Genomic DNA, 12557 nt, shown 5'->3' with positions numbered 1-12557 from the left:
AGCTTGCAACAGTGCCTTCACGCTCACCCACTAGCCCAAAATACCCATGGGCTTTCTGACCAAATCGCCTCATTATTTTTGGATGCTAGTTTTCTCCAGGCCTGGATTTACTGGAGGGAGGGAGCTGCTCATCTGCAGGTGATGTGCTTGGACCACATCAGAACTGGTTGAAGTAGCCTTCTGCTTCTCAGGTGCCGGTCAGCAGGCTGTAGGAGCTGAGGGAGAGGCAGCAGGTTTGCTCCCACATTTACAGCCAGTAACCCATAGTTATCCCACAGGCCTACGGACACCAACCACTGGAGCCAGGAAGGCTGCCCTCTGGCCATCCCTTGGCTGGCTCACGCTGCATTTTAGCCCCGCTTTCTTCCATGTCTTCAGCTACTTGGCTCACTCAAAATTTGTTTCACGGGGTTGTAAACCTCTTAGGGTGGATTAATGAGTGTGTAGACAGCTTGGGTCACTTTCTCTCTCCCATTTCTTACAATTGCTGGGTTCCCATCTTACGGTATCTATCTCTGATTTGACAGATCAGAAATCCTTACTATCAGGCTGGCAATTTCATGGGCCAGTTCCCTCAGCATTGGGGATGGAGATTATCTGGTCTTTTTAGCTGGAATATATTAAACTCCGAGTTTAGCTTCAGTCTGCAGCAGGGTAATTTCCATTTCTCTAAACATTTCCATTAGTCATCCTGGCTCTGACCCTGCAGTCTAGATAATTATTCTTATTGAATTGCAGAGGCAAGCTAGTCTCTTATTTTTTGAGACCTAAATAAATTGTTACTCCTTTTAACCTGAGCAGGAAGCTGAATGTCAGGATCTCACAGATAATTTCATTTAGGAGGGGAAACCAACGGGAGAAATTGAGTGGCTTTGATGCAGTTTTGTTTGACTGCTTGAAGGGATTTAGCAAGTCCAGGACGAAAGGCTCTGCTGGGTTCCTGGCCAGGGGCCGCTGTCCCTGCAGCCACCCCACCCCAACAGCAGCCAAGTGCAATGCCTCCAGCCCAAGCATTGCAGCTCCTGCACAACTTCTTGTTCATCTTTGAGAAAATGAGCTTATGATGGCTGGACCAGATGATCTTGGAGGTCTTTTCCAACCTTAATGATTCTGTGATTCTGTGACCTTCTTTCTAGCCCCTCAAATGAAAGGATAAGCTGCTGGTTTCAACCTTGGCTCAGCAATCCTCCAACCTTAGCTTTCCTGTGATCCCACCCTTGCTGCAAGTGCCTCCCACCTCTTTCTGCCCTGGTTGTATGTGGCATATGTGACACCTTCCCTGATCACCACATGCTCTTTGTTCCTCAACCTCTCCTGGCTGCCAGAGCCAAGCCAGCCTCCTCAGCCTCTCTCTGCCTGCTGAACACTCTTCTTCACCATGCTGTCCCCCTGGTCTAGGAGGGTGCACAGACACCTGCATCAATCCTTTAACTTCAACCCAATCAGCTCACATCCACCTGGTACAAGGTCATCTTCTATTAGGAACTTTTCTACAACCTGCAGTATATCTAACTACAACTAACCAGCAGTTTATCTGTCTTTAAAATAGTAGTAATGTAGTAAAGTAGTAAATTAATGAAAGTAATGTCGCTGTTGCTTGGCTCAAACACGTGAGCTATTGCATCTGAGCATACTTGGTGCTGCTTACTATTGGTAGGGCTATTTTCCAGTTAGTAACCGTGTACTCCAGCTCTCTGTGAGGATGTGACTCCCAAAATCATCTCTTCCTGACAAAACCACAGAACTCTCTCCCACTTCTAACTAAATCCAGCATTAGGAGTGTGCAGCAGGGCCTTTTTCACAGCCCTTCTTTCCTTAATCTCTCACGGGATTAGGAGGCAGTAACTCCTCTTTGTACTCTGGTTTCTCTGTTTTCCTAATTGTTCACAGATTGGTCACTTGTTCTTTCTATCCATCCATCATCTTCTATCTACCTGAGTCATTAATTAATTAATTTATTTATTTATTGGGAAACCCTTTGCTCCTGGAAGGAGTCCTGCTCCTGAAAATGCCTCCTCTTGCAGCAAGACTTTGGTGACTTTCAGCTCATGCCCTGCTACCAGGAGGGATAATACACGTGTTCTCTTTTTCCTGGCTCCCCGGGGAAGTGCAACCTCTCCTTTCCAATGTTATTATCAATAACTTATAAGGCAATGCTGATTATCTGGTGCGAGCTAATCAGGCTGAAAAGTAGATTAACTATGTTAATTCACTTTCACTTAGATTTTATTGGAATTCAATCCTGCTTCAGCACTTAGCTGCTGAACTCGAATATTGCCTGCTTCAACCCGTGAGCAGACTGCGGTGTGTGGTCCACTGGTGCCCGTGGCTTTTCAGGTCTCAGGCCACGGAGGCAGGTGATGAATCCAAGGAGAGCTGAGTAAGAACAAAACTGGTGTGGCGATGTGAAAACAGCCCTTCAGGACAAAAGGCTTCTGCAGACACTGATCTTTTGTTCTTAAATCCCTGGGGATGTTGCACTGAAACAGGGCAGGCGTGCTCATGTGATCCTCAGTGAGGCTGCCTGTGTGGTTTCCTGCCAAGGGGCAAAAATGGGTGTCTGGGCTGGGGTTCACCCTCAGGGACAGTCACCTGAATGCACATCCAAATGTAGGCAGCCATGGGTGAGCCAGGTATCTACACCCTCACTGTGGTTAATGGAGCCTGGAGAATGATTCAGATGACCAAAGCTGAGTGTCCACTGGAAGGTGAAAGGCATAAATTTAGGAGGCCACCATCTGGAGCCGAATCCCTCCTCTGACAGCTGATAAAACCTTTACCGCCTCCAAGGGTGTTCCAAATGACGATGCCTGTAAACCCAGACATGCTGTGCGTGGACAGAGGCTTTTTTTCCAGCCAAAAGCTCATGGTTGCCCCCCACACATAAACACTTACCCCATCCTTCCTCAGGCTGGAGCAGCCAGGTCTACCAGGGTCTACTAGGAGTTCCCCTACCCCCATTATCAGGTGCGGATCAGTGTCTGGGGAGAGCATCTGTGTACGTGTGTGGTCCTCTCCCCACCTCCATCTGCCAGGGCAGGGCAGCCTCGTGCAGCTTCCCTGTTTGACCGGGTGCCAGCTGAGCCACCGGGGAGGTACATTTTCCTTGCCACTACTGCCACATCTGATCTCTGGCTGAAAACCAGCCCTCCGCACCTTCCCTCTGAGTGCAGGTAGGTTTTGTTTGCTGAGGCGGAGGGCTGCAGAGCCTGCCTTTCTGCACTGCAGTGCCGGCAAGCACATCTCACAGGGACATTTATCCCTGCTTCTGACTTTCAGGCTTCTATTTGCTCGGAGATATGAACAGAGAGACTTTTATTTCCACAATTTAACCTGTTTAACCTTGTTTGTATTCTAACAAATCCCATTTAAGTGCTGTTCTTTTTATTTCAGTGGCTGGCGCAGAGGAAAAAGTTCATCGGGAGAGAACTCCCTCTGCTTGTGCCAGAACTCACCGAAGGAAAACAAGCCTGGGGTTTGGGCTCCAATTATTTTCATTGCAGATTGGCCCAAAGCAGTCTCAGGGCTCTTCATTTCCCTCGTGAAGCCTGTAGGTGACATCTTATAGATGGTAGCGTGGGGAAGGATGGTGGCAGGGAGCAGGTTGACATCTCCAAGCACCTTGACCCATCTCTGCCCTGCCCCACAGCCACATTGGGGTAAGGATGGTTGGGGACAGCCCGTGTGCTGGGGCCACATGTGGTGCATCTCCATGGGACACGTCCATCCCCAGGGGAAGGGGGACGCCGAGCATTTTAGGAAGGCACCCAGCTCTGTGTTGAGCACCTGGGGCAAAGGGTTTTGGGAGCATGGTGCTCCACAGCGTGCACATCGCACTCCTACAAGGCAAGAAAAGGGGGAGAGAGTGGAGGCAGGGGAGAAAGGAGCCAGCTGCTTCATGTATGAAAAGATTTGCCAAGCTCCCATGGTTAGATTTAATAGCTGGGTGCTCTGCGCCCTGGAGAACAATGTAATTTATGTCATTCCCACTAACGGGCTGGTTTGATGGTGAGGGCTTCACTTGAGTTGCCTAAAACGTTAACAAAGGGGAAAGTGAAAACAAACATGAACGCTGTAATAAAAATTATGAGCATTTTGGGGAGACTGCCAGGCACATTTTTCTAACGGTACAAAGTGGAAACCGGCTCGTTTTGTCTATTCTAACTCAAAGACGTGAAGCTGGAGTTAGAAATAGAAGGAAATAATTAGGCTTCGCTTTAACTTCACAAGTTGCTGGAACATAAGTCAAGTCACCCCGTTGTGCCTGAACAGGGGAAGCGATGGTGCATTTTTTTCATTCCAAATTAATTTCCTGTTCTTGAAAAATGACTTCTTAAGCATCCTTTTTAAAGTGCTTTGGGGATGGGAACAGGAGGGGGCAGAACGGATCCAAGGGGGCCTGTTCTTCCTCCCACGTCTCCCCAACCACAGATGTGCTCTGCAGAGGGCTGCACCGTCCAGGGCTGCTGTGTCCCCATGCCATTTTGTGATGGGCTGAAGTGGAGCCGGGGGAGATGGACACCAGCAAAGCCCTGCTCCCTCCCCTGGCCACAGATGGTGACCCGATGGGAGATGTGAGATGCTCAGCATCCCTCCGCCACCCAGCCAGACCCAGGTTTGCTTGCTGGTGACAGTGGCTCTTGCCACAGAGCAGCTCCCAAGCTGTTCAGATCACCTGCTCCTGCGCTTTGAGGCTGCTGAAGCAATGTATTCATTCCTTGACTGTGGTTATCAAGTGGAATAAACCCCACTGCCTTGCAGCTGCGCTGTCTCCAGTTTTTTTCCCTGCTGATATTGGAACAGGACGGTGAACGGGCTCTGCTGGGCCTGCACGACTCCCCGACTGCTACACCTCCCCCTGCCAGCCCCTTGTATCGGTCTCATCTCCAACTCAAACAATTCTCATTTTTCCACTGCTGGCAGCAGAAGTTTTGCCTGTCGTTGATCCTTATCGGCCCCGTCTCTGACTCGCTTTGCTGTTCCCGATGGATACTGCGAAATAACACCTCTGCATAGTATCTCACATGGGGGGCACAACTTGCTCAGAAAGAAGCCCTGCGGTTTGTTGGTTTTCAGATTTGCTGTCTTTTTGGAGGCTGGGTTACCAAACGCAATCGGCTGGATCCAAGCAACTTGAATTAGCGTGGGACACACAGTCTGCATATAATGAATGCTTTCAAGTCATCCCTTCCCATGCACGTTTTGAGAAGGAGCTCCACCTGCCACCGTGCTATTTGTCTGGTTTTCCCAGCTGGCAGCAAAGCTGCCGGTGTTTATGAAGTTAACTGTATATTTTGCCTCCAGCCAGCCCTGCCCCGGTGCTGCTCTGCTCCAGGTCATTAACAGCTCTGTTAATCACTGCTGCCAGCCTGGTAGCAGAGCCTACCCAACTCCTCACCTCTTGCTGCATTACAATGAATCACTCCTCCCTCCCCACCCCACTTTGTCTCCTGCCTGTTTTAGTTGATAATCAGAAACATCTTTTGCCTGCTCTTGCAATTTCAGCGCCTTGAGTACCTTCACGGAGTGAGCAGGGCTGACAGATCTGACAGTGCCAGCCAGCTCCTCCGTCTGCTGGGTTTTGCTGACTAAGTCCCGGTGCCGTCAGCGCCGAGGAGGGCACGCAGCCCAGCTCCAGGCTGGGCGGGGAGCAGTGGGAAGATAAACTCCTCAGCAGCTGCCTGCAGAGCAAGTAGCGTGGCATTTAATCCAAGCACGGGAACGTATTCCCCATTCAGCGCTGGTGGTGATATTTCCTATGTTTACAGCCAGGAAAACAATCCGATGGCTGTTCTTGAAGCTTGGTGACCACTTCATCTATGTTCACAAATGTCAAGGGTAGCTCATCCCATCCCACCGCCCTGCATGATGCTCGTGCCTGTGGAGATGAGGGCATCCCAAAAAGGCACACAGCACCTTCACTACCCAGCAAGCCAACCAGCAGGAGAGCTCGCAAATGGGAGACTCTTAGATGCCTGCAGAATACACTCTGGAAGTGAATTTTGAATTCATGTCAAGCACTGGCACGAGGAAGTCGCTCCTAAAAAGCTGTGCTCAATCAGGGAATAGATACACCTCGTGCCCTTGCATCCAATCAGCACTGCCTGGCTGACGTGAATCTCAATTAGTCACAGCGAAGCTCGCAGCAAACATTAGACGAGCATTTGCTAAGCTGGAAGGCTTTCACTCAAAACCTGTGGCGTGGAGGAACGGGTGAGCACGTTGTCGCTAGAAATTATCGCCAGCCTAAATAGGTAAGAAAGACAGAGTCTGTAAGGGCTTCCCAGAAAGTGGATTTTAACTTGAAAATATTAGAAGAGTGCAATGAAACAGGAAGCCCAGCTCCTGACATCCACTGAAGGACAACCCCACCAGCAGGGAGGTCAGATGGGGAGGCCATGCTCTTCTTGTGGCCTCAGAGGAGCTTGCATCCACCTGAAAAGCACCTCCCTTCTCTTCACTGAAGACAAACATCTTTGCAAAGTCATTTTTGCTTTGCAAAGGGAATGTGCCACTTGCTCAGGCTGCCAGGACCGGAGCCTTCCTGGCGGCAGCCTTCATCTACCCTGTCACAGACCAAACTAGAGGTGGCAGACGAGGCCTCATCACCAGGCCAGGTTATGTATGTGTCCCACAAGATGTGCTGCAGGACAGCATTCCTGCTTCCCACTTTGTGGGTTTTCCCTAATGTGCTGTTTGCAAAAGTGTGGGAAAAAGCTACTGGAAGGGCATTATCATGGCCAAGGATTCCTCTCAGCCCCTGGGGCTTGCCCTAGAGAGATGTCTTGAGGGATTTGTGATAAACACAAACTTTCCCTTTCCTCATGACCAAGGCCTTTAAATGACTTGCTGCTGCTGAGAGCAAAAGAGGACATTTTTCAGTGTGTCCGGTTCTCCGTTTCTTTAAATTGCCTCCCAAGTCTCACTTCACCAAAAATCAATGCAACACCCAGGATGCAGGTGCAGCCAAAGCCAAGCTGCCCATGGCTCTGCTGTGGTGCTCATGGCCATGGTCATGGCCAGCTGCTAACAATTAAAGCTGCTAATTAATTAAATTAATCAATATTATTAATTAGATAAAATAAACCTAGAGCAAAAGCACCAGTTAAAGCTAAACTGGGATCCCACCCCATAGGACCTACAGTGGTGGGCTGTAGCACTAACTAGCAGTGGTTGCCCTCAGTCTGAGCCTCCTCTTCCTCCTTGTCCAACTCAAAAGCAGGTGGGTGTAGAGCAAGCTGGATTATTTTTATTTTTTAGTGATTTCATTTTCTTCCTCTTTAGGAAAGAAAAAATATTTAGAGGTTTTTTGTTTGTTTGTTTTTCCTTTCCTCTGGATTGCTATTGTTTCTGTGGGAAGCTCACACTCTGACTTCTCTTCTGTAGCATTTTTCCTATTGCTCACTTTCCAGCTACAAACCTCTCTATCACCAAAAGCAGTTTTTGCTATAATGAACTGCTTCCCCCTGTTTCTCCTGAGTTTTGCCTAGGGGGTAGGGGGGAAGCTTATGTCTGTCTGTGGAGTCACTCTCTCCTCAGCCCATTTGGGATATCCTGCGCGTTTTTAAACCAGCCTGAGTTGTATCTGTAGTCTGAATAATTGGCTGTAGGAAGATATACATCCCTGGGTAAGGACTGAGGAGGCTCCCAAGGGGCTTGCTATTCATCACCATGCTGCCAAACCCACCAGCTAGTTAGCTTTTATATATCAGGTTTACAGCGCATTGCTCCATTTATTTTATTTATTTTCTTTTTATCTTGTTTTCCCCCCATTGCTGAAGCATTCGGTATGTAGGATCAAAATGTATAAAAGGAACGTGTCCCCTCATTGCTTCCTCTTTTCCAACTCACCAGGGCAGAATACAAAAACCAAGAGAAAGCATTTTATATTCCCCCATCTATTACAGTTGCAAGCAAAAATGTGCTGTTGCACACAAACGCACCCTCCTCAGTTTATAACAGCTCTTCTTAAATAATCCTAGCCAGTTTATTAAGCCTGACCTTCTCTTTTCCTGGAATCATAAGGCTTGGCTCTATTCAGGCTGTCCTTTTCCAGGAGATTCCCCATTTGAGCACTCAAAATGCTTTGTGTCTCTCCTCACACACAGCACTAAAAGGACTGGAACACAATCGCTGTTTACCCAGCCTATTTTCGCAAGTGCAAGGCCTACAAAGCTACTTCTTACTTCACTGGGATTTTAAAGCAAGGGAAGAAGGGATATCGAAGCTGCAAGTTTTTGTAACAAACAAAAATAATGCAAACTTCATTTCCTGCCTTGTTGCGTTACGCTCTCTGTGTGCTAATACCCTCAGAAGCAGGGTGGTTCAGTGCTTTTCCAAGTCCCTTTATTTTCAGTCTAGTTTTTATTGTTGCTTATTGCTACCACATCTGTGTTCATCACAGGAGGGAATGTCACTTGGAAATGTGAGGCTGGGGATCTGCTGGGCCACGGAGTGCTCCTTTGGATGAGTAACTCCCTCTGAGACTTCCCATGGGCATGAAATGAGGCACTCATTTTACTTAAGAGTTTAAAGATCATTGCTCGAGAGCATGATATCAACATAGACTAGAATATCAGTAACGAGAAGTCAAAAAAAACTGTGTTTTTAGATGTATTTCCCTTCAAGAGACTGTTGGGCCATTAAAACAAAAGGATGGTGATAAAGTTTGTGTGTGTGTCCAGATAAATTACCGATGGATCAAAGTATCAGCAGAGAAAAGGATTTCTTATTCCCAGGCTTGAGCACAATATGCATGCAGAGGTGTCTCCCTGCCCTAACAGGAAAAAGAAGCTTGAAAGGAAGGACAAGCCACCTGAGATACTTTGACCTGAGGGCCCTGAATTTAACTAACCTTTGAGACATTCAGCCAACTGCTCATTTTTTCCAAAGACCTTTTACAATAGCAGCACAGAAGAAAGAAGTTGGAAAAAATCAGTCTTCTTGGCTGGAAACTAACCTTGCTTTAACTGAGGATCAACTACTACCTTCTTAAAAACATACATTACCAAGGTTATTTTACTTTTTGACAGGCTTTCAAGATAGGCCTTCAAAAGCCTGCTTTTACCATCAGCGGCTCACCAGGCCTGGCAAGAGCATGTTAAACGCTGCTGCACTGCAATCACCAGGCGGGGAGCCATGCCAAGTTTTGCTCGATTTTTAATTTAGCTCTTCTGTAGGAGTCTCAGAAAGCCCTCTGGTCTTCATGGCCCTTCAGTTAGCTGCAGGAAAACCTCCTGTTCTGCACTCGAAGCTAGTTACTGTGGTCAGCACTGGAACAGCCGACACCGAGCGATCTGCAAGTGATGCCAGTAAGTTGTGCACATTGAGGGAAATGCCCCCATCCTTTGAGGAACCTGAGATACACTGGTAGAGAGATGCTGAGAAGGAGGGAAAACATCCTGTGTGCTACCCTGATACAAGGTTTTCTGTCATCTTCTGTGCCTTCGGTGACTTGTGGGTGGGCAAGTCCTGAAAACCTTCGGGCAGAGAACTGATTTCTGCATCTTGCTTGATGCTTTCCTGAAGGACACAGGATGCTTCAGATCTGGCTTGGGTGTACAGCAGGTGTGCTGAGGGACAGGGTCCAAGCATGGCCAAGCATTGTGGCCTATGGCTTGAGTTTTGGCAGCAGTGCATGGATTTTGTCAGGGGGAGGCACAGGAGGAGCACACCCTTAAGAAAGCCGGTCATGAGTGGTGGTGAAAGGCCTAGAGGCCAAGATGTATGAAAAGGGGCTCAGGCCCCTGGGTTTGTTCAGCTCTGAGCAGAGCAGGCTGAGGGGAGGCCTCATGGCGGCCTGCAGCTCCCTCAGGAGGGGAGCGGAGGGGCAGGCGCTGAGCTCTGCTCTCTGGGGACAGCGACAGGACCTGAGGGGACGGCATGGAGCTGGGACAGGGGAGGGTCAGGCTGGGGGCTGGGGAAAGGGTCTGCACCCAGAGGGTGGTCGGGCACTGGGACAGACTTCCAGGGAAAGGGTCAAGGCACTGAGCCTGTCAGAGTTCAAGGAGAACTTGGACAATGCTCTCAGACACATTGGCTGATTTTGGGGTTGTCCTGTGTGGAATGAGGAGCTGGACTGCATGATCCCTGTAGATCCCTTCCAACTCAGGATATGCTGTGAAATACTCCCACAGTGCAGTATCACTTGCACTTCACAGTGCTAGAGGCCAACAGAAGCAGGGCACTGCGCTCTGGGTCATCAAGGCACTTTGCTTTTGGTGCAACTCAGCAAAATTACTGCATCAAGCATCCTAACATCCAATGCTATGGACTCTATTATCCCACAGATCCACCTTTGGCAGCATGTTTACCTCAGCCAGTGCGTGGTTGCTTCATCAATCACATAATGGACAGAGCTGCTACAGAGTCTGTCCACACAAAGCCAGGGCAATGGGAGGTCTGCTCTAAGGGGATTAGAGGGGGATCTCTGCTTAATTAGTCTAAGAGGGCTGATCTCAGACATTTCTTACACAGAGTAAAAAGAGCGACCTGGTGATCTTTGGATCAGTCAATTACTGCATACACCACAAGGTGTGATACAGACAGCTCTGGCTAAGACTCGCCCATGCAGAAGAAATGTGGTAGTCTGAAAGTAGTTTAGGCCCATAGTGATGTGTGGCTGGTCAGGAGTGATTATTCAGTGTACACTGTTCTGCAGTTTGTGATGGACACCTCACACCCAGCCCTCCTCTGTGATGGACAGCACCTGAAGGATGGAGAGCAGCTCAGGGTTGTAAGGAAAATGCAGGTTTAGGTGATTACATAGGCAATTAAAATAGCTGTGTATTTCTAAACTTACTAAGTCCCAGCTGTGGTCTGCAGCAAAGCTTTGCTAAAGACGGTGAATCTAGCAGCTGCTGCAATGCTAATCCAGCTTTCTTGGTGCTCGCAGCACCACTGTTGGAGGGTGCCACTCATCACCCAGCACAATTACTGTGTGGTAGACATAAGTTGTTAATGCATTTCTTTGCAGGGAGACTTGCATGTGGGGGAGAAAACAATTTTATTACCACCCTTAAGCCCAGTGAAAACCTGCTTTCATAATCTTTCTATACTTGATCAGAGATCTTTATGGATAATTTTGATATTGCCATCCAAAGTCAATGAGCAGTCAGAAACCCCTGTAAGCCTACCCCTTTCTTTCCTCTTTATTCAAATTTATAGGAGACAAACAGTAGCAGAAACTTTGTTGCAGATACCAGGATGAGGAAATGGGAATAAGCTTTATTTTCTATATTGTTTGTTTGGTTTTTATTTTTTATTTTTATTTTTTGGTGGTGCGGGTATTTTTTTAAATTTTAGACCAAGATGCCAAAAATAAGAAAAAATGGAAAATCTTAACAGGAGGCAGCATTACAAACTTTTCCAAAAGAGGGGTCTTCAGTTCTTGGAAAACGTTGCCATTTATAAGCAAGCAAGCTCTATGTATAGTTTCAGTGATCCATAGGCTCTCTGTTCATTTCTGAGAGCAGGGGATAAGCAGTTTCTGCCATCAGCGTTTGCTTCCAGAACAATTTGCTTAAGCGTGGCTGCGAAGTGCAAAGTCAAGACAAGAAATAAAAAGAAAAAAAAAAAGTGAATGTATAGGGGAAGAAGGGAAGAATGTCTCTAACGGAAAAAAACTGCTTTCCACATAGGAAAAAACGCTGAACCTGGGAAAGAGATGTTCATCCAGTGGCAGAGGTAGCCCTGTTGCTATTCTTTGTCTATACTGACAAATATGATGTTTTTGCCATTTTTTTTTCTAGACAACCCAAAGAGCTCTAAGACTGGAGTTGCCACCACTTGATGGGGAGAAAATATTATTACTCTTCAGACTTTCTGTAAATGTGAAAAGTGAACCAGAAAATAAGCATTTTGATTTAGATCTGAAGCAGACATGAAAGCCCCCTCCCCAGTTATCTCAAAGTGTGTCTCCAAGTGGATGTTGTCCTCCTGAGTGAAGGATGCCCACCTGATGGATCAACTCCCTCTTTAAAGGCAGAAATCAGGGATAATCTGAGTAAACCATCATGCATAGTGGAGCAAGTAAACAACATGCTGCAAGTGCACGCCCACACTTAATGGTCTTTAACTGTTTGAGTAAGCAAGTTCCCAGAAATAACTGCAAATACCACCTTCATCAAGAATGGGTGCTTGAGTTTATCTTATGAGAAGTTGCCACCTCTTAGGAAGACTTCTGGAAAATCTTGAATCTTCACAGCTGCATCTTTCCCTGGTAAATTAAGCAGAACCAGCAGAGGTTTTATCTCCTTCCATCTTAAAACACAAACCGTAATAGAAAATCAACAAGGTCACCCTCCCTGGAACAAATCTACAGTAGAGCCACACAGGAAACAATGTGAACTTCAGCTAAAATTGACTGAGAGAAACACACAGGCCTTTACAGACTCCTACCCCATTACAGCAGCACCAGCACAACTCCTGAGGCTTCGTGGAGAATTTGAGAAGAGCATTGCTCTGTTTTGCATTGAAAGTCCTCATTCGTTCACTTGCTATCAGTCAGACACTTGTGTGTCATCCTTTCTGCTTTGCAGAACCCCATCTTCTTTGAT

At 47.4% G+C, this 12557-nt stretch overlaps 1 long non-coding RNA gene across 1 annotated transcript; it reads left to right on the top strand.

Annotated features, from left to right (window-relative positions):
• The first annotated feature begins 7103 nt into the window (after positions 1-7103).
• LOC311437838 lies at positions 7104-12066 on the top strand. Its single transcript, XR_014693750.1, has 2 exons — positions 7104-7222; positions 11751-12066. It is a non-coding gene; the product is annotated as an uncharacterized lncRNA (long non-coding RNA).
• Positions 12067-12557: the final 491 nt, after the last annotated feature.

This window comes from Aythya ferina, assembly GCF_964211825.1.
Source record: "Aythya ferina genome assembly, chromosome: 1".
Classification (NCBI taxonomy): Eukaryota; Metazoa; Chordata; class Aves; order Anseriformes; family Anatidae; genus Aythya; species Aythya ferina.
Note: the sequence above shows the minus strand (reverse complement) of the source record. Positions and strands in the feature narration are given on the sequence as shown.